Source organism: Cyanistes caeruleus, chromosome 9, assembly GCF_971803275.1.
Source record: "Cyanistes caeruleus chromosome 9, bCyaCae1.hap1.1, whole genome shotgun sequence".
In the NCBI taxonomy this organism is placed as follows: Eukaryota; Metazoa; Chordata; class Aves; order Passeriformes; family Paridae; genus Cyanistes; species Cyanistes caeruleus.
The window spans coordinates 9,816,749-9,841,553 of record NC_141709.1 but is presented as its reverse complement, the minus strand read 5'-3'; the positions used below and the strand labels follow the sequence as shown (position 1 = coordinate 9,841,553).

The following is a 24,805-nucleotide window of genomic DNA, read 5'->3' as shown; positions in this document are numbered from 1 at the left end:
AGACCTTGCCATTTTTACTAATTTTTTCCATCATGTAATTGCCAAACAGAACAGATTTACAGTTCTAATCTGAAAGCAGGCTGACTGCAAATCCCATCAAATATGTCAACAGAAAACATAATTTGAAATAATGTAATTCTGCATACCTGCTCCAAGCAGCTCGATTTTATTTGCTCCACATCTGTTTTGACTGAACTTTCAAAGGAGTCAATTTCTTTACTTTCTTTCTGAAGACACTTGCTGAAAAACTTTACCTCCTCAGAAGAAAAGTTACCGACCTCTGAAAATAATCTGAAAGCAAACATAAAAACAATTGGCTGTGAGTCATCTTTTTCCCCAAGACTGTTTCAGCTCAACAGCCCTGAAACATATATATCAACACAAATGTGATGAAAACAGCATAATAATTGTGGTTTAACAAGATGCATTTATTTTTTTAAATGGGAACCTAGATGAATAACAAAATAAAATTTACTTTTACTCTTCTGCCTATTCAACAAACGCTGATTCCCAGAACTCGGTCACCATTTATAAACAACACTTCTATGAAATCTATATACCTGCAACTTTTGAGAAAAATCCACATTTGAATCCCTTAATTTTCCTAATGCTTCCTCCAAGTGCTGCTGGTAACTTCTCACAGTAACCCTGATGGACTCCAGGTGGTTCTGGAGCTCTGATTCCAGATTGTTGCTGGAAGAAGCTGACCTAACAGCAAATAATAAAAGATAAGGAAAGATGTCTGAAAAGGAACACAACACAATGATTCAACAACTGCTGGCTGTAAAGACATGAGCAAATCTGAGGACTCAGAAGTGATTTATGACTCTCAAAGCAGCTCCCCAAGTTGGGATGGTTTGGATGAACCCATGGAAGGTATCAGCAACAGCTGATACTATTGCATCTTTTTCTTCAAAAACAATTAGTCAGCTGCTCTTACAGTGCATGTTCAGTAAACTGGATAAAATCTAAACCAATGAAACATCTTTTCTACTTAAAGACTGTCAGATGAAAATTTCCAGGTGTTCAGTCCTGATTTTAATTTCTTCAGGGCAAGAGAATGAAATTCTTTACATGTTTTCAAGTTTTATCAAGTAGTCTTCATTGAAGAGCAATAACATATGAAAGAACAGGTTCAGAATGCAAACCATAAACACCTCAGACAGAAATCAGGAGTATTTAACTAGGGAGATTCACAGCAACAGCAGTGGCACACTTACTGCTCAGTCACAGGAGCGTGGAGCAACTCAAACTCCAAGTGACTGACTCGGGAATTGAAGTGTGTGTTGAGGTTATTCAGCTGGTCTGAAAATCTGAGGAATTCAGCTCTCTCCTTTTCCAGGCCTTCTGCCAGTACTGCACAGTGGCGCTCAAGATGCTCTTTGTGAAGTGACAGTTCCTCTGAGAAGAAAGGAACTTTACAACAGGAACATTATTCCCTGTTTACTGTGAACTATCACTATGCCCAGTCAACCTGTGACCAGCAGCAGCAGCAGCAAAATAAAACAAAGCCATACCTCATAGTAGCTGAAATATACAAATTAAATACATTCCATTTGGTTTCTTTGACTTTTCTTCTGTGTAAGACACAGATCCTTAACAGCTCCTAATCCATTCAAACCACATGTGTCTCTTGTCTGCTCCAAGCATTCTTTTTCCTTTAGTTTTGGTCATTGCTGACATCTCCATTTATCTCTCTGTTCTCAGTCTCGTAACAAAACCAATGGCCATATTTTTTAATGGAAAATCATCCACTTTTCCTAGTTTTGTGAGGGAAGGAAAAAAGTCAGTTTTGGTCTCTCTTCCAGAATGATAGCTGGATAAATCAAGAGCCAGGCAACCACCTGAAGAAAGCTGCCAGAAGAAGCACCTGTCCTCTTTGCAGAAAAAGGGAAATTGAAAAATTATTTGCCTGCTCTCCAAAAGCAGAATTTTTTGCTTATGTGTTAAAGACCAAGAAACCTGTCTAAAATCCCTTTTTCTCACCATAAAAACTTGACACTTCCTATGCAAAAAGAGTTTTAATTAGACGATGCTCTGTAGCTGCTCAATGATATTTCACAGAGTTAAATCCTCCCTCTCATGTTTTCAGAAGCTTGGCCCTGACATTTTGGCTCTCCCAACTTGCTAATTTCTTTTCCTGCAATACTTTTAAAATATTTTTTGTACAGCACAGACTCTTGTTAAATAATTTCAAGGTGGATGAGAATTCACAAACATTGACAATAGAATGTTCAGTATCTTCTGCAATCCAGTTGTTAATCAAGGCACTACTGTCTATTTTTCCAAAAATAACACAGCACAAACCAGGAAGAGCTCTAGAAAAGAAATATCATTTTAAAAATATGTAAGTAACATAATATACTGGGAATTCTTGACAGCCAACTGCTTTCTATTGTCTTCTACTACTAAGTCAACTAGTGCTGAAACAGATTTTGGCCCACTTAGGACCATCATGTTAGGAACACATGTGATGCTCAGAATACAAAAAAAAAGTCAATACCAGCTCGAACATTGTAGATTTTTGTCTGTATATCCTCCTGCTTTCCTTGATGCAACTTAAGATGCAGCAGAAGTTTTGAATTCAGCTCCTCTTTCCTGGTAGCTACAAAGACATAGGAGTTTGACAAGGATTCTGCAAACCATTTCTCCAAGTGCTCAAAAAAGCAGAGGCGAATCCTATGGTTGAAGAAGAAATATTATGGTGAGGAACAGCAAATAATAAGTAAGAATTTATTAAATACATAATTTCTAAGAATTTAACTTCTGGCTATAGGAAGGTATGGTTTCAGTACCATTTGCATAATACTGGTAGAATTTTTGAGCTAGCTGCATATTACTGAGTACCAGGCATTTTACCTTCAAGGCTTTGCAGGGAATTTGGGCAAATTACTTGTCTCACTAAATAATTTTCCTTAAATGATGAATATTCTGTAAAGGTAAATGTTTTCATGGTACTTTGACAGCCATGGATACAAAGCAATATAAACTTTTTATCATATTTGTATGAATTTCAAAAGTGGAATAATGTAATAATTGTACAATCAATTTTATAATTAAATAGCTAACAATATAAATATCTAATTATACAACACTAATTAGATAACTTTTCCTCTGTAGTCTAATGTTTCTTCTAAGCAGCTGCAATTTGTGTGTTACATAAAGGGAAAGAACAGAATTTGTTTTCTACTTACCTTTCCTTCAGCTTGACAAACATGGCTTCTGTGAGAAGTACATATTTCAGATACATAGGAAGGGATTCTTCTTTTTCAAAACTTGTAAGGTAACTCTCTGTGATGTCAGTCTTTCCTGCCTCTTCAACTCCAAGAACAGTAAAAGTGTTTCCACTAGCAGTGGAGAAAATCTCCGTGGCAATTTCAGCACTTTCTGCCTCGCTGCTCTTGGATGCTGACTGGGAAACAGTGGGAAATTATCACGTTACTTTTAAAGGTATCAGCATAGAATTAACAGCGCACCAGCTAGTCTAGGAATCCTCAGGATATTTAGAATAATGTTCTCATTCTTAATTTGGACATTTACACAGTGCTGGCAATATTTATATATTTGTATATTTATATATTTATATATTTATTTATATATATGCCAGCAAGACATAGGCAGAGTCAACAATGTTTGAAAACATTTTCGTTATGGTATTAATTCATGGAAACGGAAAAACTAATACATAGGTACAAATACTTAGCTTAAATCATTCACTACAGGCTGAGAACACTGTGATGAAAGACAGATTAGAAAAAAACTTATGAAAAATTATCAAAAAGAATGGTTGTGAACTGTTTTATACTCTCCATTTTCCCATAAAAGGATCTAGAGCCCTGGGTGCTTTGTATACAAACTAAGCAAAAAAGGACTTTCCATTCATTCTCAGCAAAAAGACTTCCTATTCCTCCTTATTTTGGTCAAGACTGCCTTCACTTTCAAATGTATTCTCTTGCTCACTTACCTGCATAATGCTTAGTCCCTGTTCTGCATGCTCATTTTCTTCACTTTTATGAGGAACACTCTCCTCATCTTCTTCCTCTGTTTCTGTAATTTCCTGTGCCAAGATCACCTGTTTCTCCGTTAAGTTTGTTTCTCCAGCTGATTTTTGACAACTGTCCCTATCTTCTGGCACCACTTGAGAGAGGCCATTGTCCTGCTCTGCTCTGGGCTGGGATGTCCTTGCTTTGAGCCCTGGGGGTAATTTTGGATGCCACAATGTTAGAAAGACCTAAAGCTGCTAGAGAAGTCCAAAGGAGGAACACAGAGATAGTGAAGGCTCTGGAGTGGAAACCATACAAGTGGCTGAGGGCATTTGGCTCAGCTGGAGAGAGGAGACTGAGGTCACACCTCACTGGGGGCTGCAGCTCCTCTCGAAGGCAATAGAGGGGCAACTTTAATTTCTGCTCTGTGTGACCAGGGACAGGACCCAAGGGAATGCCTGGAGCTGTGCCAGGGGAGGATTAGACTAGGTACTAGGAAAAGGTTCTTCCCTCAGTGGGTGGTAGGCACTGAACAGGCTGCCCAGGGAATGGGCACAGCCCCAAGGCTGCCAGAGCTCCAGAAACATTTGGACAATGCTCTCAGGGATGCACAGGTTGGGATTGTTGGGATGTCAGTGCAAAGCCAAGAGCTGGACTTTCATGATCCCTGTAATTCCCTTCCAACTCAGGATAATCTGATTTTCCTCTCCTTGCACAATGCTCTCTGCTTGCTGCTCCTCTGTTTGTTCAGCTTCTGAAGCCTCAACTAGTTACTTACAATTAAAGCAGACTTCTACTGGTTACAGTCCAAAGAAATAGAAATTGAAAAACAAGTAAGCAGAAATACCTGTTTGGATTGTTGAGGTATTATTTTGATCTTGAACTGTGGAGTCTATCGTGCCTTGCAAGTCCTAAAACCAAAACAACAACAAAAAATACCTGCCACACTGTTTTAAAATATGGATTTGCTTCTAAGAAACCCATATTCCTTCTCAAAATGTTTCTATTTCAGTAAGATATGATAGTCTTGAATAGATCACTTACTATCTAAAGAACCTGTAACACTCAAATAGATTATTTTAAGTCTATTACCTTGTAGTTCTTTGTTCAAAAGGCAAATGAAATTTGCTAAAATGCCGTTTGTAACAAGGACAGAGTTAAAAGCAGGACTGAGAAATGTTTTGTTTTCCCTCTGCTATCTCTACCAAAAGCACTTTATTCAATGGCTGAAACAATATATAAAATATATTTAATAATATATTTATATAATCTGGATAATTATTATATATAATAATTTATATAATCTGGATTTTAAAGGTAAATTTTCTCTAAAGTGATAAATGAATACACTAATAAGGTTCTAAACCAGTAGATATTTTCTTTTTACCTGTTTGGAGATTTCCTTCACACTAAAATGCTGGCTGATGGATATACTATAAGAAATCAATTCCCACAAAATAGCTTTTGGGTAAGCCATTACTTCATCCATTACAATTTGCTTGAGTGTCTCATTCCTGTCCAATTTAAGGTCACTGTTGAAGAGACTCAAGTATGTATAGAAATAAAATTCAGTATGATTACAGTGCCTTTAAATCTAAATCTGACCTTCTGATCAGTCTCATAAAACCTTTAGGCTAAATGTTGCGATTGACCTGTTTACACTGAATACAATCACATTCTGGCTTGTTAGAGATTAGTTCATTACAAATAAATAAATGCACAAAAGTTAAGAAATATTTATAGTAAAGCCTTTTACATCCTTCCTTTTGGATGGAGAACCATACAAACACTGCTTACATAAAAGATGTTAAAATATTGTCTTCCATGTTAGTTCTGCACTGTGCTCAGCTGCGACTGAGCCTTTCTGGTCCATCTTCCTTTTACTTGAAAATAAAGCTACATCTTGATTCAAGAAAAATCAATGTTCACACTTGTTTTCATTTACATTTGCATTTGCTTTGTCTCCTAAACAAAGATAATTATGGGGAATTTATGTATATGTTCAGATAGGTTACATTCCATTTCTGCCATCTGGACTTGTATTTTCACTTGGTCTGTTACCTCTGACTTTCTTTTAACTGCTCAAATGAGTGTGGTTTTTGAATGATAGCAGTCTCCCTTTGTCCCATTCCTAAACGGTGGGTATTATTTGCCTTAACCTTGTTCAATATGTACATTATTTTATATTCTTACATGAAGTAAAAAGCAGTCTTTTCCCATACCTTCACACAATAGCATAAACAAGACCTAAGTAGTACAACCAGCGTTAAAATATGCTTTACTTTTTAAGTTTACAATACAAAACTCATACCTAGTTCTAATTTGATCTAAAGAGGAAAGGGCTTTCTCCAAATATTGCTTCAGCTCTTCTTCACAGCTTGCCATCTTCATTTTTTCCAAACTTGTATCCAGATTATCTTTCATCATCTAAGGTCACATGAAAAAGCTAGTAATAATGGTTTAGTAGATACTAAAATCTCCATTACTATTTAGGATTCAAGTAAGTTAATTATGTACATATATTCTACACCAATAAGGGAAGCTACCTTAGCAAAACTCATCACCCATGAAGATCTGCCTAGATAATAAACACCTCTGACATTGCTATCCCAAGCTGGCTGTTGTAACTATGAGAACTTTGCATCCAACCAGACTCTATACCTGCACAACATCCCATAATAGCAACTTGCAGCCACTTTATACAGAAAGCAGCAGTGATCCTTAACACTGTTGCCCTATCAAGAATAAGACAGGACTGTCCATTCAGTGTGAATCAAGGAGTTAGCAAAAATGCACTTGACTGAATGAAACTGAAAAGTAGAAATTCCAATACAAAAGTCAGATATTATGTTCTTAATTTTATAGCAGCTATTTTGAATTCCAGAGGGTTCTTTGCATTAAGAAGTCCTTTCTTTACAGCACACCCTTGTTTTTATGTTTATACCTGAATTATGTTATCCTGTTCCTATCTGCATTCATCTACTTTCTTCTCAAGTACATCTTCCTGCTGGGACAGTTGGAGCTGATGGACATCCCAGAGAGCCATGGCATCCTGAACATAGTTGTACAAGCCTTCACAATGCTGCTCATGCCATTTAGCCATCTCCTTAAAATCACTCTAAAGAAAAACATTCAAGTGAACAAGTTCTTTTTAAACTGCTGGAAGGTGAAATGAATGAGTAAGAGGATATGTAACGTGATAAAAGGCTGCCTGGAATTACATGACTGGTATTCAACATGGTGTCTTCTACTTGGAGAGTTAAAAAAAATGAAAAATCCAAGTAAACTGGGTAAGAATGTGGATTTTTGTAGTACAAGCTGAGAGTATCAAAACTTCTGTTTATTCTGGCATCATAAAGCACCAAATCACATTCTACAATTTATCACATCAGGAACAACTGCCCAGTCATTTTTATATATAGAATCACAAAAGATCAGATTGGAAGACATTTGGGAGATCATTTAAATATATTCCTCTGTCATAAGGCAGACTGGGTGGGCCATACGTCATTCATCTCTATCATATGCATTTCAGATATAAATTATAATAAAAATACAATATATTTATACTACAAATAATAAACACAATAATTATGAATTCTTCCACTGGAAGCTTTTCCACACCAAACTTTGCTTCTTTGTAGTGCTTAGTCACACTGTGGACCTCTTTCTAATGTGACATCAATAGCCTACAATGCAGAAGGCATTGCAGGTGGGAGCACAGGAAGAAAGGACTAATCCCAAGGAGTGATAAAAATAAATGTAATAGACGCACATTCATGTGCTCCAGCTGTTCTTCAAACCTATGTTTTAGTTTCTCAGTCATCTGGAGCATGTTGGAATGCACAATTTCAACATCTTCTACTGTGCAAATATCCAACAGGGTCATCTAAGTGAAAAGAATAGCAAATTATTCACATGCATATAAGAAATACTGCATGGCTTTCAGAGAAGATGGCTAAACTTAGTGTTTATTTGCTTGTAATGGACAGAGGGAAGATTCAACCTCCTAGAGCCCACATTCCGTTAGTAAACAAAACAATTCAGTTGGATACAAAGGGAGAAACTGAGGCAGAGAGGTGGAATTTCTTTGCCAAGATAAGATGGATTTAGCACAAAGGCTGAGGGTCCTTGCATCCTCCAGGTAAATGCAGGACAGCACCCCCTTCATTACTGCCATTTGTTACAGCTTTTACACATTTCAAGTACCTTTTGAACAGAGTAAGAGGTTAAAAACTTGTTATCTCAATGTTTGGCGGATCCTCAAACATATTTTACTGTAATGACATATCGTACCATCACTTCCACACCCAAAGCTGACACTCACCTTGCAGACCTGCACTTTTTCCTGACATTTGTCCTGGACCAGCTCATACTGGATGCGCATTTTCTCCATGCACTCCACATTAGGTGTGTCTGAATGATATGGAACAGACCACGGTCAACATTCCTGTACTTCACAGTGCAGTGTGAAAAGGAAACATGACAGCAGCCCTGTGCTGAATCTCAGCACAGGGACAGATGCCAGCAGTGTCTGCACACCACTGTGACACCACCAACCAATCAAAAGAGACACCTTAATACACAGCTGTTTATAATTATGCTTCAAAGTAGCAAGTTATTTACAATTGCTACCAACCTCCATGCTACCATACAAAGCTCACTGTGCTCTGCAGCAAGAGAAAGCAGACACAGAGGGAAGGCATACTACAGGACTTGGAGAAAGGAATTATCTGCAATATTTCCCCTCTTCTTCTCTGAGAGTTAAAAAGGAGGATTTTTTTAGGATTGAGAACTGATCCATGTCAAAATTAACCTTCTATTTCCCCCAGATTAATTCTAACAAGCCAGTTTCTGCTAGATCTCACCATGACTAAGTGTTTGCACTGGCCAAAGGAAAGTGATGTCACAGGCAGCTTCTTTGGGTCTTACTAGTAGCCAGCTCAAAGCAACAGAGAACCTAAGTGGGAACATATAGAATAAAGAATTGAGCAAACATGCACTTTCAGAGCAACTGTCTGCCTCATTGTTGCCTGGGGAAAAAGAAAGGATTGCTTGAATTCCAAACTGGTTTTATCATTTCTCAACTTACCAATACTCCTGTTTAAATTCTCCAGAGTTCTGTACCATTCATTTATTATGTCAGATTGTGTATGTTTTGGAGGCAACAAGGTGCTATCAAAGTAGGAAACAAGAGTCAGGTATCTTAAAATACAAATCAGTCCGTACTTAAAATATAAAATTATGAATCAGAGTATCCATACTACTGTGCATTATTTTATTTAAAGCCATTTTGGCAATGAAAGTAAACCAAAGAGACTGTTGTTGTTTGAGGCCAACTATTTACTGCCTGACAAGGAACTAAGTGTAATTCCTGCATGTAGGAATGTAATTGTTCCTACATACACTGTAAAAAAACTCCCTGTAAATATTGCAATACATTACACCCAAAAATGCTTCTTGTGTTCAGGATGGATATTCAAACACAGCAGTGTTGGATTTCTATGCAGACTCCTCTCTTAATTTATTACACAAATAAAATCCCACAGAGAAAAAATGTCTTGACATACCAACTTCTAGTTCTCCACCCATTCCTACCCCATTTCAAATGTCAGTAAGATTTACTTTTGCATTCCTGCATTTTTAGCCCTTGATCACCCCCTATTTAGTGTAGCTGGTGCAGTGAAAATCAAGAGTGCATTTTTTTCCATTAAAAAGAGCTGTACAAAAATAGGTTTAGACCCTGCCTTATTGCTGAATTTAACAATCACACACTGACAGGAAGCAAAGTGCATTGTGTAGCCAAGTCCCTCCTTAACTCCAGAAAGAATTGTTTCCCTTTATGCTATACCCTCTTCTGCCATACCCAATGTGCTGCAAAACTCTCAGTCTCTGTTCACTAAGTACAATCTGCTCCTTTATCATATTTTCCATTTCTGTTTTCACAGTTGGGGGATTCTGTATTTCTTCACTTGCCGTAAATTCTCTGCAGGATGGAAAGAAGATCTGTATAATGGAAACATGATATATGTGATATCATATGTGATATGTATAAAGAAAAAATGATAAAGTATTACTTTTATAGAAACTAGTCACTTTGCGTTATTCATTGTCCAAAATAAGACTGCAAAATTTCTGACCTGAAACTCTGAACTATGCAGTTCTTTTGGATGAGCTTCCAGACCTTGACTCTCTCTTGCCATTTCAGTTGATGCAATTTGTCTTTCTCAAGCTCTGATTTCATTACATTAAAGAGCAGCTTGGCAGTTGCCCTCTCATTACCCAGCAGTACTCTGTTTATATTCTGTGTATTAAAAAATAAAACCAGGAGTAGAAGCATTATACAACATGCAAAAACCAAAAAAATTGTATCTTCTACAGAAAATGAGGGGAAAAAAAGGACACAAATGATAATGGATACCCTGCCAAGTCGAAATCTCTTCTATATTTCAGTGATTGATAGGCAGAAAAAATGAATTTCAGTTGGGGAAAAAAAAGACATTCTAGGAATATTCAGACTGATATCTTGCCCCAGGTAAAACATTTACCATGGCCTTATTGTTAATGAGCTTGTGAACATCAGCTGCCAAGAAGAAAGAAATTTCTTCCAGTTTCAAGGTCTACTTGGACAGTACATCTGCTATCTGTGCAATAAAATAATAAAGAAAATCAACAACAAAAAGTGTAACTCAAATATCAATTTTCAAAGTCAAAAAACTACAGGAATGAGACAATTTTTCCATTAAAATGAATTTAATTAATTAATCAATTAAATAAATTAAAATGAATTTAAGTTAATTGGATGACACAGACTGAGAAGTAAATTTAAAAATATTACTCTTAGCTATCTTAATGACTGATTTTTTCATTAATTCATAAAAATAGTAATGAAAACATTCCACTTTGCTACTACTCAGCTGATTTCTATTTAATTGTGATAATTGAGTGCTCTGCAGACAGGCTGCAATATGAATTTAAAAATCAAACCAGCTTCCCTTCAAATATCTGAAGGGAATCCACCAGTGCCTGTTTTAAGTGAACACAGAATTAAAGCAAAAGTGTTCATCTCTGCCATTTGTTGCAACTAATCCAACAGAAAGGTTACTGGTGATACTCTCAGACTTATTCACCATACCTGAATTACAAAGAGAGGAGGAACAGGCACTGATGGAACAGTTTTTCTTTGCCTACAAGGACAGTGCAGCAAGCTCTTCCAGAGTCTATCCATTTTTTTATCCAAACGTTTCCCATGATGTCCAATGACTTTGACAGGTTAGGCTGGATACTACAAAACTGCAACACATTTGCTACTGACACCCAGCCAACACAAACTAAAATCAAGCTAGCTCACGTCTATGCTCCTTCTCAGCTGCAGAATAGCTATGTTCCCCAAAAAAAGAACAGACCAGATGAAAGTTTGACCTACACAAGTCTCCAGGAAAATAAAAGCAGCTCACATATTCCTTGCACCTGTAGTATCCGTAATCATGAAAGAAAGAAACACCTTAAAACTAGGAAAAAAGTAGCTTTTCCTGATTATGTGGGTGTAAAATGAGTGAAAATAAATGAGTTTATTAGTGAAAAGAAAGCAATCACCACATAACAGAACTACTGGCAGGCCTCTGACTCCTGTGGAAACAAGCTACTCCTGCTCTGCATCCAGCATGGTATCAGCAAATAACAATCTTATGCTTAAGCAACAGTTATTGAGACTGCAGCTCACTTTAACAGCTCGACTCCTTTCAATCTCCTTCAGGGATTCGTCCACTGCCCTAATCCACTTTTTTCTGTTTGAGGATTCTTCATGGATCATATTCCACAGTTCTTCCAAACCCTGCAATAAAAATCTACTCTCAATCTCATTGAAAAGTGAATATATATAAGAAAAAAATAAAAAAGGAAAAAACCCAATAATTTAGGACTTCAGTGAACCATAAGAAGACATTACATAGAGCAGGTACAAGTAACTGAAGTTGAGCCAGTGCTCTGAGCTGCCTTACTTCAAATGAGAAACCTTCCAAAGCCATGTCAGATGCAATCTTTTCAAACAGAAGTTTACTCTTTTCATCTGATTTCATCACTTTAAGCTGAAGGAATTCCTGAATCTTCCAAACAGAGGCTTCCATCTCCTAGAACGGTAGGTCAGTGTAATCATTTCAATATTGGGCCTTGACCTTAGAAGAGCACTCAAGACTCTGCATTAAAAGATCCTGCTTTACCCTGCCAATGCCGCCCAGCTCCTGCTGCATTTCGGTCACTGCTCGATCGTGACGCTTTTGCCGCCGTTCTGCCAGATACTTCCATGTACCACTGCCTGCTTCCTCAGGAACTGCAGAGAAAGAAATGAGCATTCTATAGCCTGGAACTGTTGCTGCAGAATATGGGATGCATGAACAATAAATCCCTCAATCTACACTGTAACTGCTGTAGTCTGTGTAGTTCTCACAGTGTGCAACATCTTTCCTTGGGAAGTGCAGTCTTAGCAAATGGAGGTAAAAATACAAAATACTAGAGTGTATTTTAAAATTTCCTTTATTAACTTCTGTTTTTCAGAAGGATAATAACATGGAACTATTAGCTCAGCTATGATATAAAAAAATTGCAACATTTCAGGAATGAGATTTGATTACATCAAAACTGGAATTTATAATGCTAAACATGACCTGTGATTGACAATTTCACAACTGCTTTTTTTTCCTATTAGAAGACTCTTCATCTTCAAAATCATCAAACCATCAAAACTTTGAAACAAAAATTTGAAGATGAGGCCTCTTAAGCTTCAAATCATCAAAATTTGTCAGGCCATTTCTGAGCCTGATTTTTGTTGTCTTGCAGGAGAAAAAAGTGCCAATGTGGCTGTAACCAAATTGTGTATTCTACTCCCCTCTACCTCATTTTGTGATGAGTTGTTAATGATAGATCATTTTCAGTGCATACCTGACCCCCCAGGATACAAGCTGGATGTTAAAATGAGAAGAGGCAGACCCTGCAGGGTGAGATAGTGTTTCTTTATCCTTCCTTCAGCTGGGGAAGCAGCAGCACCACCCATCCAGTGAGGGTCATGTCTGCCAATGGGCCATAATGAACTGAATATGTACTAGCAGAATGGGCAGCTGATCAAGGACTCCAAAAATATTCTAGATTCAAGGGATTCTATCATTCCATTGTGAACCTCCCTGCCCTGGGGGATGTACCACCTGAACCCCATGGATATAATCTGGGCACTTGGGCACTTGGGACACCACCACCACCACTGGACATCCAGAGGAGGACCCAAACTTTCACAAGACCACTGCTTCTGGCAGGACTGCAACCACTGCAACCCTGACCACAAGGGTGCCAGGCTGTACTCTGCCTTTGTGTTTTAAATGTTTTTCTGTATCATTGCATTTACTGTAATCTTTCTATTCAATTGTAACTCCAAAATCTCTCACAAGGTATTTGTGTGGGGTTAATTTCTCCTGCTGATTTTCTTTCAAACCAGCACAATTTCATACCTTGTTCAGCTAAAACTGTTACATGTACCATGTCTCCTGTGAATGCAAATTAAAATAGATGACATTAAGAGAAACCAGTTTTACCAACTACATCAGGCAGGCCTCTGACTTTCTCAGCTGCACTTGCATCTACATTTCCCAATGCTTCTGAAAAAGGTGTAGGTTGTCTGAAACAGAAAGTGAATAAAGCTTCAATTTGTACTATTAATGCACCAGAAGAGGGACTAACATAATAGTATAATTCACTTTAATTGGCAAAATGTAACATTAAAGTGATCCTAAGTATCATCCCAACTTTAAAGAATATAATTTAAAGAATCAATGTTGCTTCTTCTGAGACAAATTGAAGCCTGGATGGTAGATCCCAGCTTAAAATCTATTAAGATGGCATTAAAGCAATACATGTTAGATTTAGAATGTGTAAACTACAGAGACATACAGAACAGTTCTAACAGGTAAAAAACTGTGAACTCTTTACGAGACACCAGCAAGAAACGTGGAAATAGCCTTTATCTGCCCAAGTGCTTTTCCCAACAGCTTGGGCACTGGGTTTCTCCTTGGGGTCAATGAGAATCCCTGTATCATTATTCAGCAGCTGGCTTAGGATAAAAAAGAATGGTTGTATTATCTTCATTCTTGTTCGTCACATTATCTTACAGCATCATCATGTAAGCCATTTACTTGGAAATATAGCCTAAAAAATATGTTTCAGACTGGGTATATATCTAGATTGCTATGAGCAAAGACAACTTCTTTTTAAAAGGAAAGCCATACAATATGCCTTCTATTGCAAATATTGGTCTGTTAGCCTGGACTTCAATGGGCAGCAAGCAGTTCATTATACTAAATTTACACTTGGCAAGGAGACAGTCTATTACAAGTCGTTAGTTCTATGACCAAGAATTCAGTAGTTCCTAATTCCCACTGAAAATCTGTCAATTTCATCCCTCTAGTTATGAACATATCATTGGGGTTTTATGCTTCTGTTCTTTACCTGTCTGACTGTGGCTTTTTTGTGAAGTCACTGATGGGTGTTTCACCAACACATTTCTGCTGATTACATGGTAATGGCATGGCATCAGCAGACATTTCTGAATGCCTATTTAAAGTGTACTTTTTACTCTTCTTAGAGAATCTTGTCTTTTTTCCTTCATCCAAAAGGTGGGCTAAGTGAGCCTTTAAAGAAACATAATCTCAACAATTAGAATTCCTTCAAACCTACTGAATGGAGAACAGCGACAAAATAATTAATAAAAACAGCAGGGCAAAGACAGCAGAAGAGAAAAGTAAAATAATGAACCCTACACACCACATGCATAACCACTTTCATCTAAGGCTATCTTCAAAATGAGAAAAAAAAAAAGGATAATCTTTTGCTTAGAGAGGAAAAGTGGAGTAACTGGATTGTGCTGCCTTGCTTACAGTTACCAAAGTTAACAGCAGAGTTAAAAATGCCTGTATTTGGCTAATTATGCCTCTAAACGTTTTACTACTCTGTTATGATTCTGCCTTTAGTTAATATAACCTGATAGACAACAAAGAGATGGGAACACATGTAGATTCACTGGAGAGCATATGCTGGAGATAACACATCCATTTTTTCCTAAAACAAACCAAAACCAAAAATGTTGAAAATGACCTGGGATCATTTCAACAGCCAGCAAACTGAGTAACACAACAAACTCCTTTGGCTTTTACTCAATCCTCTGCTTTTTTTGACCTGGGCCTTGAAGATCTGTTTACAGATCCCTCTGTGAACATGTCACACTCGTCCTATTGAGAACACATGTCTCATCGCAGCTGACTGGCCGCGCCTGCTTCCAGAACTGGCAACTACAAGCTGGGAGCCAAGAGGAGATACAACACTTCACTTGGAAAAGGGCCTTCCTTGAATCCCAGAATCCCAGAATGGTTTGGGCTGGAAAGGACCCTAAAGATAGATCATCTTACAACTGCCTGGCATGGGCAGGACACCTTGCACTATGCCCCGTTGCTCCAAGCCCTATCCAGCCTGGCCTTGGACACTCCCAGGGATGGGGCAGCCACAGCCTTTCTGAACAATCTGTGCCAGGGCCTCAGCACCCACACAGGGAAGAATTCCTTTCCAAGCTCCCATCTATCCCCACCCTTTGGCAGTTTGAAGCCATTCCCACTTGTCCTGCCACTCCGGGCCCGTTTCCAAAGACCCTCTCCAGCTCTCTTGGAGTCTCTGTAGGCACTGCAAGGGACTCTAAGGTCTCCCTGGAGCCTTCTCTTCTCCACACTGAACACCCCCAGCTCTCTCAGCTTCTCCTAAAGCAAAGGAGCACCAGCCTTCACAGCAGCTTCGTAGCCTCCCGGAGACTCCTAACGGTGAAACTCCACGCCTACCGCTCCCCTGCCAGGCCCCACGGGTGTCGCTCCCGGCTGTCGCTCCGGGTGTCGCTCCCGGGTGTCGCTCCCGGGGGTCGCTCCCGGGGGTCGCTCCCGGGGGTCGCTCCCGGGGGTCGCTCCCGGGTGTCGCTCCCGGGTGTCGCTCCCGGGTCTCTCTCCGCCCCCCAGGGGCCCTCAGGCGGTCCCGCTCGGACGCGCTCGCGCCGAGCCCGCGCGTGCCGTTGTCAGACCAACGGGGGCGGGGCCCGCCTCATCCACAGCGCCCCCCGGCGGCCGCTGCCGGCAGTACCCGGCCGGCCATCCCGGCCCGCTCACCCGGGACCTGAGCTCCGGAACCGGGGAACGCAGCCCCCGGTTTGTGTTCGTCTCTGCACAAGGCGGACCAGACTTCCCACGACCGGACCTTTCAGCTCAGCACGGCAATGAGAACACACCTCCGCTTAGGGGAAGGAACTTCTAAGGTCTTCCCCATACATTTTCTCTGAATACCCAAGTCGTTGCCATTCCTGAGGCTAGACTAACGCCTTTTTTTGCCTTACGGCTAAGAAATACCATTGTTCTGATCTACAGGTAAAGGCGCAGAAACTGGAAAAGATATTTTTGTCTGCATTTCAGCCCATTTCTTAAAATACTTGGAAGACAAGATAATGGCGCTCTGTGCTATGTCCCACCACGCCACGTCCCTGTTCCCCGTCTGCAGCTGAGCCAGTCTGCAGCGCCCCAGGGAGGCACCCAGGGTCCCGCGGTGCGAGCTCTGTGCTGCTCAGCAGCGGAGTGTGGCTCTGAGGAGAAACATCATCACACGCTGTGCTGTCCCGTCCTGTCCCGTCCTCGCATCAAGAGTTCTGGCGGCCCCTCCACCGACGTCCCCATGGAGGCAGCTGTGGCTGGCCAGAAGACCCCCGGCATGTCCACGGGACGGCTTTCCTCATGGATACCGCAGAGGCTGCTCCCCGTTCCAGGCGTTTGCGCCCGCCCACGTCCCAGGACACACGGCCAAGAGCCGGTCGCCCTCCGGCTTCCGAGCACCTCAAGGCACGAGCACGCCCGCTGGGTGGTTTCCCCCAAACCAGCGGCAGCGTTGTGCACCCTGGAAGGGTGCGAGCACCCAGGGCTGCAACCCCAACGCCGGGCAGCACCACCCTGCTCGCCGGCCTCTGGCCATCACCTGTCCCGAGCACTGCCCGCGCCCTCCCGGACCCGCCCGGAGAGGCGGCGCCGCGACCGCCACACACCGCTCGGAGCAGCTCGGCGTCACTCGATTAGTCTCGGCGTCACTCGGCATCACTCGATTACTCTCGGTGTCACTCGGCTGGACTCGGCGTCATTCGGCTGGACTCGGCGCCACTCGGACCGCCGCCCCGGCCCGGGGCTCTCCCACGGCCGGCACGGCCTCGGCCCCCCCCCATCCCCCCGCCGTGTGCGAGTTGTTTGCATCGGTGGAAAAGGGTCCGTTTTAATGACAGCATCTTGAAGTTCTGTAAGTGTGAAGCTGGGAAGCTCTGGAGCCTTTGTGGTGGTTTAGCCGAAGTGGCGGCTCTGCCGCAGGGGTGTTCCTGTCCGTGGTACCGCTGGCGGGCGGGACAGGGGAAGGAGCGGCCTGAGGGGGCTGCGAGCAGGGCTGTGGGAGGGAGCAGTAGTGGGGAAGGCTCGGAGCCGGCAAGGTCGCCAAAGCACAGGGAGCAGTAGATTGTGCTCTGATGAGGACGATGTTTGACAAGTAAAGAGGGTGATCTAGAGGTGAAAAAAGGCTTTCCCGGATGGTGTTGCTGGAGCAATCAGCTCATCACGTCTGCTGCTCATACATAGAGGTCACAGGCAAGTGCTTTTGCGAGTGGGCAAAATCCTGACCAGGTGACTCAAGGAACTCTGGAGCACTTCGTTTCAAGGGACTGAGAGCTGTGGAGAAAGTGGGCTGCCTGTATTTCAGAGTAGTGTTTCAAACCAGGTGCTTATAGACTGTGTCCTGCTAAAGGATTGTTCTGCAGAGCGCAAACTCGGTCTGAAAGTTTATGATTTATTGCTGTCTTAGCCTCTGACAAATAATCAATAATGATAGTGTTAATAGGCATTAATCAAGAGCCCCAAAGCAGTGGTTCAGCATAATCTGGCTCCCTGAGCTAAGTCAGGGGAGGTTTAGGCTAGATATCAGGAAAAGCTTTTTTCCCTGCAGGGTGGTTGAGCGCTGGAACAGACTTCCCCAGGGAATTGGTCACAGCACCAAGCCTATCTGAGTTCAAGAAATATTTGGACAATGCTGAGCCCATGTGATGGTATTATTGGGCTGTCACGTGCCAGGCCAGGAACTGGACTGGATGATCCTGGTGGGTTCCTTCCAACTCAGCCTATTCAGTAGTTCCATAATAAACCTCCACAGGTGCAACTTGAGGCAATTTCCTCTTGTCTGTTACTTGTTACCTGAGAGAAGAGTCCAGTCATCACCTGGCCACACCCTCCTGTTGTGCAGAGCCAGAAGTCCTCCCTGGGCTTCCTTTTCTCCAGACTGAGCACCTCCAGCTCCCTCAGCTGCTCCTTCTCCAGATCCTTCCCTAGATCTGTTGCCTTTTGTGGACACACTCCAGTCCCTCAATGTCTTTTTTTGTGATCAGGATCCCACAAGTAACCGGAGGATTCGAGGTTTGGCCTAAGCAGTGCCCAGAACAGGGGGACAGTCGGTGCCCTGATCCTACTGGCCACACTATGTCTGGTAGAGGCCAGGCTGCCCTTGACCTTCTCGCATACCTGGGCACCGTGCTGGCCCATGTTCAGCTGCAGTAGTGATTTCTCTCTCCACTCCAAAGCAGCAGTTCAGTAATTCTTTTGTTACCAGCCAAGGTGTAGCAGAAGATGAACACAAAGCAAAGGGGAATCAGGTCTTTTCCAGGATGCAGAAAACAATCTTAAGTGGAGAATAAAGCTTAGAGGAAGCTGTCACAAAGAATGATTTCATTTCAATACCACAGCCCTTTCACTAGTCCAATATGCAAGAAAGAAGAGAAACCAGGGAGCCTGATAATCATTCCTAGTCTCTAGCTCTCTGCTGATTCCTCTGAGGCAGGACTCATCAGCAGACAGCGATTGCACCCTCTGGTGCCTCCTCTGCACTGTGTGAGCAGTGCACAGCAGCTCTGGGAGGGAAGCTTCACTGCAGAGAGCTTGTGCTTTTTGGCTTTTCACCTTTACAAAACGGTGCTTTGGGTCCTTAAACAGAAACACGCAGGACACTCCTCAGCTGAGGAAGAAGCAGCTGCTAAATCTCTTTTTGTGCCCAGCAGGTGAGGAATTACCACGGAATAATTGACGGCACAGATCTTTCAGCTGTAGCTTGCTGTTCCTCTGCAGACTTCTCCCGTGGTAAGATGACTACGGTGACGTTCTGGCAGGCGGTGATCGCTCAGGTGTGAATTCCCAGGCAAGTGATCCGTCAGGTGTGAATTCCCAGCGGGCGATCCCGGGGGGCCAATTCCAGCGGCGATCCCTCGGGCTCACGGTGAAGTCCCACGAGCAGCAGCAGCAGCAGCAGGGCCGGAGGCGCTCCAAGCGCTCTGCGGTACAAGGGGGACACCGGGCGGTCGCTGCCGGCACACACCGGGTCCTGCCCGCTCCTTGCATTTCCTGTCCCGTGATGAAAGGATGGGAAAAATCTCTGATCTTCCACGGACAATGGAAGGCACCGCTCCTTTGGAGAAGGAAAAGTACTTAATGCGGAATTACTATTTAAGCCTTGTAGTAACTTGCTCGGAATTTTTAGAAACAATTCCATTTTACAGCCACATAAACAGAGCAGGTATTTAGAAGGTGTGTTCAAAGTCCTGCAAACAAAGAACCATCTCCTGATCACACTGCCTTTGCAGTCTACAAATGGGAATGCACAACATGAGAAGCAAGAAGGTCTGTGCTGAAATCCATGTGTAGGGAAGGACAGCAGCAGTGTGCCAGTGCTTGCTTTTTCAGGAGAGTGCAAAGGGTGCAATGGCAAAGGCAGTTTCCTGTGCCTTGGGACTCAGTATTGCTGCAGCACTGGGGAGTGAGTGCCAGCTGTGAATTCTGAGTGCTGGGCTTTCATCCTTGGCATGAGAACTGCTCTTTATTTTTTTTTCCCTGTATTCATTCAAAATGGCTTCTGTCAACATTTGTCTATATATTGACTTTTATTTGCAGGGGCACTTGAGAGTCTGGCTGTGTTGAGGACCCTAAATTTTAGGAGAGCAAACTTTCAGTTCTTTAAGGAAGTAGTGGATAGGATGCCTTGGAAACTGTCCTCAGGGATAATGGAGCTGAACAGAGCTGGCACCTATTTGAAGACATTCTTCTTAGAGAACAAGGGCTCACAATTGCCACTTGTAAGAAGTCAAAGAAGGAATGCAGGAGACCAGCTTGGCAGTGTAAGGATCTCCTTGTTTAAAATGCAAGAAAATAATATGCATACAACATATGTAATGCAAAGTGGTTTTTGAAAGAAAGTTAAAGCAAGAGGGTTATTGAAAGTTAATATATGTGATGCAAGAAGGTCATATGCAGGCAATATGTAGTGGCACACATCATGGGAAAGATAGAGAGATAACACATTGGTGTGTGAGGATGAGATCAGTATAGTTAAGGTTCAGTTGAAGCTGCATTTGGCAAAGCCTTTAAAAATAATAATAAGGGCACCTAGAGGTACTTCAGTGGGAAAAGGAAGATAAAAAGAAACCTATCACACCTCCCCTATTTCCCCCCTATCCCCACAAGCCAGACAGGACTAGTGACAACAGACAAGGAGGAGGCTGAGGTACTCAACAATTGTTGGTCTCAATTTTTACTGCCAGTCACTATTCCCACATCTCTCAGGTTATTGGGCTGGCAGACTTAATTCCAGCCCCTTGTAGCAGAAGGTCAGGTTTAAAACCACCTGAGGAACCTGAGCATGCACAAGGCCATGGGACCCACCCAGATGCATGGCAGGTCCCTGAGAGAACTGGGAGCTGTAGCTGCTCAGATGTTCCCTCCATCATATTTGAGAAATCAAGGCAGCCAGCTGAAGTCTCCATGGATTGTGTTGTACTAACACAGAAGCCATTTGACTCCAATACTCTTGGTCTTTTTTGTAAATCTTAAAGTTCTGAGTAAATTTCTACAAAGGATGTCCAATGCAAAGTTTCAAAATGGAATCTTTGTTATTTGTTTTCATATTGATCTTGGATATTTCCATTTTTTGCACTCCTATATTTTCTAAACATTTGTAGTGACTGAAAAGAAAACTGAAAGGAGTGACTCTGTTCTTTCCAGTGGTATAAATGTGTGGCCAAGACTAATATTTTTTAAGACAAATATATTTTTGCTATGTCTATACACATGTGCTTACCTGTGTTTAGTTTATGTGTCCAGGTTTTGGCAATGGGGGAGCCACAGGGCTGGCCTGTGAGAATAGCCCAGGTTCTGTCCTGTCCCACCTGCTTCCAGCTGGCTCCACTTCAGGATGTCCTCCCAGCAGAGAGAAGAGGCTGGGAAAGCAGCCTTTAGAAATGTGACTTTTTGTTTGTTTTGATTTTTTTTAAGTTAATAAAAACCTTCAACCTGATTTTTTAGGTTTTTTTAATTTCTGCCTGTTTGTTTGGGTTTTTTTCATTATTTGTTTGGGGTTTTTGTGTCTGTGTTTGTTTTGTTACAGTTTTGTAGAATTCTTTAAGCAAGATTGATTTGAAAGCTGAGCAGTCCTGTACTGTATTCTCCTGGATTCACCTGAGACTCTTCCTAGGCAGCTCCCTGATCCTGTTTGCACTGCGTCACACATCGTTCTCCTGAAGAAACTGTCTGCTCATGGCTTGGATAGGTGCATTGTTTGCTGGTGATAAACTGGGTGATGGCAGGGCCCAGAGTGGTGGGAAGTGGAGTTCATCCAGCTGATCCCCAAGGCTCAGTCTTGGGCCCAGTCCTGTTTAGTATCTTTATCAGTGATCTGGACAAGGGGATTGAGTGCACCCTCAGTAATTCACAGATGATGCCAAGTTGGGTGGGAGTGTTTTTCTCTTCTGGAGGACAGCAGGCGCAGAGGCTCTCTCTAACTACAATTCTACACAGTCCCAGTAGGTGCCCCTGTGCTTACCCCTTCATCTGTCCATCCAGGTCAATCTGTAACCTCTACATCAGCAGCCTTTATTCATCATGATCAACAGGTCTGTACATGGAGACCAGTTTGTCACTATTCAATGTCAGTCTTGGCTGTGGGCACATGCTACTTCTGCTTTATAAGTGTGACAAATTTTTAATGCTCCAAAGAGTTTTGCTATGTACTGTGCATCATGCAGGTTTGGAAAGAAAAATTTTCCCAGGCCAGAAAATAGATATAAAATAAGAGGAGATGTAAGCTATTTACTTTTGTGAGTTTTTACTCTTTGTCCTTCTTTCCCAGCTTTATAAATGTCCATTAAATACCTCATAAAATGTTATCATGACATAGCCACTTCTGTAAGGAATTAGATAATCCTGATGCTTTACAAGACACTTGATTTGGCCCAGGTAGAATGCTGTTCACAATCATTTGTCAGCTGTCACTACAAACACCTTTTGTACTGGTGGTTTGTGGGTGCTTGGGTTTTGTTTTTTTTGGAAAGGACTTTGCTAATTGCACAGAACAGACAGATTTCAATTTATTCTTTCTATGAGTTTACTGACTTTAATTAAATTTTCTCAGTAAAAGGCATTGATAGAATGTATTATAATAGAACTTTGTAAGCTTTCTTATTCATGAAAATTTCAGTTACTGAAGTTTTAAGCAAAGAAGTGTACATTATCTACTTTGTCATATTGCTAAACTCTATAAGAAAAACATAATATGTAATTGAAGTTGCACCTTCTTTTCTGGAATGAGTAATAAAAGTATTTAATTTGGTAATAATGTACCAAACCAACATACTTCTGAAACAAGTATCCATGGAAATAAAAGATATATTAAAAAAATTACCACAGTTTTACTGTTTTCTAACGTGTTAGCAAATAGGACTTTTTTGCATTTTCTTTTCTTTTAGTTTGTGAACAAATATGAAAAGGAAGGCTGTGTCTCAGCAGTTTTTCAACAGCTTAAGGAAGAAGACTTCACAAACTCCCTGGGCAACCTGTGCCAGTGTGTGGTCACTCTCAAAATAAAAAAGTGTTTCCTGGAGATTAGAGGGGATCTCCTGTATTTCAGTTTGTGACCGCTCACTCCGGTCATGTCACTGGGCCCACTGAGAAGAGCCTGGCTCCCTCTTCTTTGTGCCCTCCCTTCTGGTATTTATAGACATGGATAAGATCACCCTAAGCCTTCTCTTCTCCAGGCTCAATAGTTCCATCTTTCTCCATCTTTCCTCACGGCAGAGTTGCTCCAGTCCCTCCATCATCATCTTCACAGCCCTTCACTGCATTCTTCTGAGCTGAGGAGCCCCAAACTGGAGCCAGCACTAGAGGTGCTCCCCAGTGCTAAGCAGAGGAGAAGGATCCCCTCCCGTGGCCTGCTGGCTGCACTCTCAACACAACTCAGGATCCCTTTGCTCTTCTCTGCCAGAAGGGTGCATATTTTGGCTTGTGTTGATCTTGGTGCTCTCCAGGACGTGCCAAGCCTTTCCTGACCATCTGCTTTCCAGCCCAGCTAGGAGGCCTGCAGCATGCTCTGGTGCCTGCCTGGTAGTGTTCCTCTCCAGAAACAGGACTTGGGGGTTCCCCTTCTTGAACTTGGTGATGTTCCTGTCAGCCCATTTCTCAGGCTTTTCGAGGTTCCTCTGGATGGCCACATGACCTTCTGGCATGTCTTTGTAGATCCTTTCCCTCTATTCAGTGCTGGTGAGGCCTCAGCTGGGCTCCCAAGCTGGATAATGAACAAGTGGGATATGAAGCTACTGGAAAGAGTTCAACAAAACATCACTAAGATGATGACATTTTAGTTCTCACTGTTTTTCATGCACTTCAATTATTTGAGAATATCTGTCTTTTATTTTAGCACCTAGTTTAATCTTCTTTTTGATTCTGTCTGCCATAGAATACTAGAAGTTTCTCCTGTACCTAACATGAAATTGAAAAATAGTTTTATCATGAACAAAATGACTCAACTACTATGGTTTCAATGGAATCAGGATCAGAGTAATATAATTTTTTTTTAACAACTAAATTAACTGACAGTAAATGAAGAAGGAGTGGCTGAGGTCACTTGGTTTGTTCATCCTGGAGCAGAGGAGACTGAGAGCAGACCTTGTCGGCAGCTGCAGCTCCTTCCAAGGGGCAGCAGAGGGGCAGCTCTGGTCTCTGCTCCTTCTGACCAGGGACAGGAGACCCAAGGGCACTGCTGGAGCTGTGTCAGGGGAGGATTAGGCTGGGTATCAGGGAAAGGATTTTTCCCCAGAGGGTGGTCAGGCACAGAACAAGCTCCCCAGGGAATGGGCGCAGCCTTAAGGCTGCCAGAGCTTCAGGAGCATTTGAACAATGCTCCCAGGGATGCACAGGGTAGGATTGTTGGGGTGTCTGTGCAGGGTCACGAGTTGGACTGGATGAATCTGGTGGGGGCTCCTTCCATTTCAGGATATTCTGTGTTTCTGTGACTGTATCAATTATAATTTCAGGATCAACATCAAAATGTTCTATCACCACGTAAGCTGGATGCTGGCACCTCCTGGCACCTCCTGGTGGTCCAGTGGCTCAGATGTTCTTTCTGTCCTGGGCAGGGATAGCGAAGTTGTTTGGGTGACATCTGTCAGTGTTGCACCAGGTACTGAATATTCTATTTTACCCACACCAAGAAGCTTGCTGTAAGCCAATCATGCCTTATAAAGCGCTATCAAGTATGAATCTCAACTTTTAAAATTAATGACCTGACTGAATGTTCCTGATGGAAATACGGCAATCATTCTGAAGAAATACAAGCTCAGTGGTGCAAGGCAAAGGAAAGGGTAGCTTCAAGTGCATTTATCAGCACCCAGTATGTTTGGAGCTAAAAAAACCCTA

At 42.0% G+C, this 24,805-nt stretch overlaps 1 protein-coding gene and 1 pseudogene across 2 annotated transcripts in view; both read right to left on the bottom strand.

The window, feature by feature from the left end:
- Positions 1 to 14,662, bottom strand: part of LOC147651548 (coiled-coil domain-containing protein 180-like) — a 116,564-nt pseudogene extending 101,902 nt beyond the window's left edge. Inside the window, exons 1-21 of the transcript XR_015273812.1 lie at positions 14,475 to 14,662; positions 13,565 to 13,647; positions 12,203 to 12,312; positions 11,984 to 12,112; positions 11,707 to 11,817; positions 10,532 to 10,627; positions 10,124 to 10,287; positions 9,850 to 9,969; positions 9,076 to 9,158; positions 8,305 to 8,399; positions 7,759 to 7,872; positions 6,928 to 7,101; positions 6,295 to 6,410; positions 5,371 to 5,497; positions 4,831 to 4,894; positions 3,965 to 4,194; positions 3,195 to 3,412; positions 2,504 to 2,679; positions 1,221 to 1,401; positions 561 to 708; positions 147 to 291 (exon numbers count right to left, since the gene is read on the bottom strand). The product of XR_015273812.1 is annotated as a coiled-coil domain-containing protein 180-like (transcript). The remainder of the gene's footprint in view (positions 1 to 146; positions 292 to 560; positions 709 to 1,220; positions 1,402 to 2,503; positions 2,680 to 3,194; positions 3,413 to 3,964; positions 4,195 to 4,830; positions 4,895 to 5,370; positions 5,498 to 6,294; positions 6,411 to 6,927; positions 7,102 to 7,758; positions 7,873 to 8,304; positions 8,400 to 9,075; positions 9,159 to 9,849; positions 9,970 to 10,123; positions 10,288 to 10,531; positions 10,628 to 11,706; positions 11,818 to 11,983; positions 12,113 to 12,202; positions 12,313 to 13,564; positions 13,648 to 14,474) is intronic.
- Positions 1 to 24,805, bottom strand: part of LOC147651547 (uncharacterized) — an 80,884-nt gene that overhangs the window by 55,066 nt on the left and 1,013 nt on the right. The gene's annotated exons all lie outside the window — the stretch shown is intronic.